At 36.2% G+C, this 6,714-nt stretch overlaps 1 pseudogene; it reads left to right on the top strand.

Moving 5' to 3' along the window:
* The first annotated feature begins 4,858 nt into the window (after positions 1-4,858).
* Positions 4,859-5,715, top strand: LOC118642792 (annotated as a pseudogene).
* Positions 5,716-6,714: the final 999 nt, after the last annotated feature.

Here is a 6,714-nt window from a genome sequence, read left to right as displayed (position 1 = left end):
ATATGTAATTTTCATTTATTTTTAGTTTTAGTGCTGAATATGACCATCCCTTTTGGTGAGTCTATAATTCAAGGAAGAGTTCATGTAGAAAGAAGTAAGTAGCCTTAATTCATTGAAAGATACTCTGTTAAAAATATGCCTTGAAATTTTAATAGGTGAGAGCATTAGATAACTTTCTAAATAAAAATACAGAATTATATATGCCTAATAAAATTGTGTTGAAGTCTTAAAAAGGGATAATAAACTGTAATAATTGTAGATGAGATTGAAATCCAGTGTATAACTCATCTAAGAAAAGGCTTTATGGAATTCAATGAAAATTGAATGTCAATATAAAATATGTAGGGAAGTCTTTAGTAACTGGAAGTATATATATATATTTATATATATATAATATATTTATGTAAATATTCATTCTAAACCATCTACAGCCATTTTGTTCTAATTTTTTTTTAAGTTTCAGGATTAGTTGATTTTGAATTTTTAAAACAAAAGCAAATTACCATTGTGCAAAATAAAAAATCAATGTCAGCTATTCAGTGGATTTATACATAATCACACAGTAATAATACTCCCTCAATAATATGTTCCCACTTTTTTTTGTAATAACTTAATTAAATCACGGATCTGAATGTGTTGTAGGAATATGAGTATGCGAAGAATAATCAGAGTTCACTAAAATATTTTATTTACATATAAAATTGACTGTGTTTGTGAGGATGCTTTGAGGGTATGAATTACATGTGGGGAGCCAGTTATTCATACATCCACAAACTCTTTAAGTGCAGTAGGCTAGATATTAGTTCTGACTTATACACATGCAAGAGGATACATATATAACTTCTGATATATTTACATATCAGCAATTTGTCAAAGAAATAAAAAGTACCTGTAATATATTTTATTTTTCTGAGTTGTACTTTTGCCACCTGAAATTGTAATTTAGTTTTAAAAAAGTGTTTATTTTTTCTTTCTCCCTACTAGATTATGTGATTTATTAGCACAGAGTTATTTCTTGCTCGTGTTGGTAGGTTTGGGCACGTGTGTTGGAGCTTGGCTTTGACAGAGACGGATGGAATGGCATTGTGGTGTACTTAGGTCGTTGTTGCAGGGTATTGGTGTGGGCGCTGGAAGGACTGGGCAAAAAAAGAGAGAGAAGAACTCATGGAAAGGAACAACAATGTGGGGATACGAGGGACAGGGAGGTGGGTGGAAGTGGAAGAGGGTACAGGTGGTACAAATGATGATGAAAAAATGAAAGGAAAAAATAAAAATAATGCTGTATATCTTTGTTTTGGGCAAGGGAAACTTACAAATGACAGAAAATTACCAGGCCCTCTTAATAAATGTTAGAAATGTAAATAAATAAGATGAAAATGTACATAATAAGAAAAGACATTTGGGGTATAGATGTTAGGAATGTAACTAGAGAAAATAAAAATTAAAATAATAAGGGAAAGCACTGGATATAAAATCACTGTGCTCCCCAGGACCGAGTTCAAAGTGCTCACTGCACATTTTGCAGTAATGTACCCGAGGTAAGCTCCCAGAGTCACAGAGTGCATTTCCTGGCTCAGAATGTCCTGGGCAGTGCATCACGTGCTTCTGGGAAGACTGAGGGGCTGGGAAGAGAGAGAGATTGGAGTGTGTGTGTGTGTGTGTGTGTGTGTGTGTTGACACGAAACAGAACAGTGCAGAAAAAGTTTCTGCTTCCTCACTTCTGTCTTACTTCTATTACCAAAGAGTGAAATCAGACCAAAAAAAAAAAAGGTTGTGTCATTTTTGTTTGTTTTCTTCGTTTATAATATGTGGAAAAGTTCAAGCTGAAGAAGTAAATTAGCCGATTTGTATGGGTAGGAGGACACATGTTAATCTCTACCATGTTGTCTTTATAAAGTGGAACAAGAGGTCAAATATAGGACTTCCAATAGGGAGAATCAATAAAGACAAAAATGACCCGTTGTAATAAATAATGATCTAAAGTATTCACCTGAGGATTTATATCTTTGTTGCAGGTTTTTGGAAATGGATTATATTTTTTGAATCATAACTGTTGTATATTGCCATACACAAAGGGTTTTCAAGCCAATTCCATGTGGCCTAAAATTATTTTATGTATTGTAAGAGGAGTGCCTAAAACAAGTCTGTGGTAAAACCAGATTTATTGTCTCTACTATTCACCTGTGTTATTTCGCCATGTATTACCACCGAGATATATTATCCACTCTGCACAGCGGTGCCTTTGCTGTGGTAAATTAAACATCTCATTGTCCTTCTCTGTCCATTCTGCATTATGATCTTTCTGAGCTGACTTTTATAGTTCTCTCAAAGAATTATAGCAGGTCTTTAAATAAAAACAAAGCAAAAATCTTAGACTCAATTATAAATCCTTCTAATTTTTTTCAAGTGGAATTTTAAGCAAATATCCTTTCTTCTGTTTTTAAGAAGAAAAAGATGTGGTTTCTAAATGGTATTATCTATAGCTCAGTTTGTCTTGAATAAAAGTAGGACTAGATAGACTAGAAAGAGTCTAAAACAGACATTGTAACAAAAACAAATGAAAGCAAAACTAAGATTTTACATTTCTTCTTCTAATAGTTTAATCTATACTATGCTATAATTATATATTAATTATGTTCAAAGCACTTCTACATTGTATAGAAATGAAAACTTTTCACTGTCTTGAAAAAATATCATAAAGCAAACAATTGAATGAAATTGTTGGGTTATGGATATCAATGATAGATTATGCCAACTTTCCCTCCATCATCTATCTCCATCACCAATATATGCTTTGTCAGTCCTATTAATTTTCGCAGCTTGATGGTTATAAAGTGTTATCTCCTTTAGTTGTTTTTCTCCTGGTGAATATATCCTGTATTTCCTTCATCATTAATGGGAAACTTTTATATGTTGTTTGGCAATTTGGATTTCCTTTTCATTTAAGGGCTTCATCAAGCATCTTGTCAATTGCTTATGGGATACTCTGCATTTGCTTATTGATTTGTTGGGCTTTATATATTTTTCTTGATATAAACTTTTGTCAATTATCTGTTTTGCAAATGTTGTTTGTCAGGTTGTGGCTTGAATGTTTCCAGATAGATAGATACAGATAGATATCTATGGATGCATTACATGCAAGTTTGTGTTTAACTAATTGACACAATACTATTTATTGAACAGATCATCCTTTCCCCACCATTATTTATGAAATTTCCATATATGTGTGAGCATGTTCCTGGACTCCCTATTCTGTACCATTGATTTCTGTTTTTATCCTCGGTTTAAAACACATCTTCCTGATTTATTTCCCAATAAATGTGATAGGTTATTAGAACAGTCTATCAATATTTTAATTCTTTTAAATTACTGTCTTGCATTACTTATTTTTTATATTTTAATATATATTTTACCACATCCACGAAAGGAATTCAGATATGGTTTTGTTTATAATTGAACTGAATGTTTAGAACAATCTGAGTAAATTTACACCTAACAGTATTGAGTCATTAATTGCTGGAGTATGATATGTTCTCCATTTATTTATAACTTTTCAAATATATATCAATGAGCCTTATAGTCCTTAGGGCAGAGGACTTGTACATGAATATGAATATATTTCATGCTTCTTGATTTCACTCTCAATGATATCAACTTTCCCTATGATTTGTTTCTAGTAGTTTATGGTATATAGATACTCAGTTGATTTTTGCCCATCAGCTTTATGTTCAGGAACATTGCTAGGTCTACTTTATAAGTCTAATGGTATATATCAGTGGCTTATTTTAACTTTCATCAATCTTATATATCTGAATGATAATATTTTTATGTCTTACTTCTAATTGTTTACCTTATTTTACTGCCCATGTGTTATAAACACAAGTCCACTAAAAAAAGTGGTAACAAGCTTCCTTGTCTTCTTCCTTTGTCTAAAGATAAAACATTTTTTTAGTTAGTATAATTTTTTTTCTAGATTTGTAAATATCTTTTAGCAGGTTATTAGAATTCTCTTCTGTTACTAGTTTATTTTTTATTAAGACAGGTAAATAAGCTTATCTAATGTTTCACTGGTGTTTAATTTTATGATCACATATGTTTTCTTCTGATGCAGTCATCATAGTGAAATTATATTGGTAAAGTTTTACATTTCAAAGGACTCTTTCATTCATGGGCTAAATCCAATGTGTTCATGATGAATCGTCATTCATATACATATTGTTCAAAATGTTATATTTAAGATTTAGGCATACCCATTTATAAGAGAGATTTACCTGAGGTCAGCAACTTTTTTTTTTCTTTTCTGATCTTGGCAGAGTTTGTGTAAAATTCATGTTCTTTTTCCCTTGAAAGTTTCAAAGAATTCACCAGAGAAAGACATTGATCTTCTTGTGGGAGTTTATTTAATCAGATATTCAATGTTTTCAATGGATGTAGGATTATATAAGGCTTCCACTTTATTTTTTTTTAAATCACTTTTAATGAGTTGTATGTATAGCTTTTTTAAAATCAGTTTTTCTCAAGTTTTGAGATACCTAACTGAAAATCTGCTTATCTTGTTAAATACTGGTTTATAAGTGTGACACAATTGAAATAACAATGTGGAGCTATGCCCAATGTTAATTCTAGAAAATTCTCCTTTATCCAATTCCTTTAAAACTCTGTATAATTAGTTTCTCCTATTTCTGTGTCATCATGTTTATTTCTGTCTCACCATTTAAAAAAAACAAAAACGATTCGATAAAGCTCCTTGGAGCCCTGGGCCACAGATCCTCGTGGGAAGGGTGCGGTTCCCAACTGGAGGGGGGTAGAGGTGGGCGGCACCTCCCTGTCCTTCGGTGCCACCGGCCTCAGGATCTACATGGCCCAGCACTTGGCGGATTTAGTGGGACGGGCCCCGGGGACTGGGCTCGGCATTGAAGCTGCTGCTGGCGGCCGGCGCCGTGCTTTGGGGCCCCTGAGTCCGTGTTCCCCGTAGAAGCACCCAGAGCCGTCCTCTTTAATTGAGTGAGTGGCGTGAAGCCTGGCATCATTCTCCGAGGGCCTTCACTTCAGCATCCCCTGGCGCCGGCATCCTATCGTCTATGACACTTGGGCCAGACCAGAAAAATCCCTCCGCACAGGCTCCGGAGACCTGCTGATGGTGAACATCTCCTGCGAGCGAGCCAGCGCTGTCTGGACCAACGCCCTGGAGCGTCCCAGCCGTGCAGCGCCTGGGGCTAGACTACAGGGGCAAGTGTCGCCATCCATTGTCAGAGAGGTTCTCAAGAGTGTGGTGGCCAAGTTCAAGGCCTCACAGCGGGCCCAGGCGTCCCTGTTGATCTAAAGGGAGCTGACAGAGAGGCCAAGGACTCCAGCCTCGTCCTGGATGCTCACCCATACCGAGCTAAGCGTTGGCCAAGAGTACATAGATACTGTAGAGGCCCCACAAGTGGCTCAGCAGGAAGCCCAGAGGGCCCAGCTCTGGTGGGTAAAGCAAAACAGGAACAGTGGCAGAAGGTCGTGTAGGCCAAGGCTGAGCCTGGGTCCACCAAGAAGCTTGGAAAAGCACTGAGCAAGAAGCCAGGCTACATCCAGCTGAAACATCCGGGTGGCCCGGAACATCTCCAAGAGGGTCAGCACACCACAGCATTGTATCTTTCTCACTGCCTTGTGCTGAACCTGCAGGATGCAAGTTTCATGCGAGAAAGTGGCAGCCTCATCAAGGCTAAGGAATGAGCCTGAATGCCAAGAGCTCCACCCCCAGAGGAGTAGATCTGTTCCTCCCCTGCTGTTTGAGGTGCTAGCTTGGGGTTCAACACACCCCTACCCTGACCCCAGAATCATGTGATGGTCCCCTCTGCATCTGTCCTCTGAGCCCTTCTCACATGAAGACTGACCCGTGTTTAGGGGAGTGACTTTCCTCCTCCCTGTGTAGGCTGGAGTTGTTGGGACAGTGTGTGATTTCTCAATGGTTTTCTACAGTGTTGGGTACTCTCTCAAAGTTGAGAGGTATAACCACCATCCCAGGAATTCTCAATATATTTTTAATACTTCAGCTGACAAAAAATAAATAAATATAATTCAATGCATATAAAAATATATGCATAAGCCCTGTTATATGCTGAACATTATTTCTGGGTTTTCAAGGCAGATCACTAACAATGTATATGTATTTGGACCCATGTTTTTGATTCATCTTTTAAATCTAAGCTGATCAATATCTGACAGAAAAAGTACAATAATTATGTCTTTAGGGCAAGAATATAAAATATTACTTAACATAAATCTTGGGGTTAGTTCAAGTGATGGTGCAAGTCTTTGCTTGCATATCAGAAAACACGAGACGAAGGATTTTATATATATCATCTGAAGTTAACATTAAACAGAAATGCTATGAAATAGTAACAGAAACAGAGTTAAAGTAGTTATAGATTGATTCTAAAGATTCTAATGTTCCTTGTAATACCAACATGTGGATAAGAACATCATCATAATTTCTCCAACAGTAAAAAAGAAAACAAAAGTAATTCAAAATTTAAATATAATGTCTAGCCAGAGTGGCTCTTTTTGGTAGAGCATCATTCCATGCAACAAAAGGTTGCTGGTTGGATTCATCAGGGTACACACCTAGGTTGCAGGTTTGACTCCCATCAGAGAGTATAGGGAGGACAACAAATAGATCTTTCTCTCTCACATCAATATTTCTCTCTCTCTCTAAAAATTTCCTTGGATAAG

The sequence above is a fragment of the Molossus molossus genome, unplaced genomic scaffold (genome assembly GCF_014108415.1).
Source record: "Molossus molossus isolate mMolMol1 unplaced genomic scaffold, mMolMol1.p scaffold_m16_p_3, whole genome shotgun sequence".
Classification (NCBI taxonomy): Eukaryota; Metazoa; Chordata; class Mammalia; order Chiroptera; family Molossidae; genus Molossus; species Molossus molossus.
The sequence above is the reverse complement of the archived record's forward strand: the minus strand, read 5'-3'. Positions and strand labels throughout refer to the sequence as shown.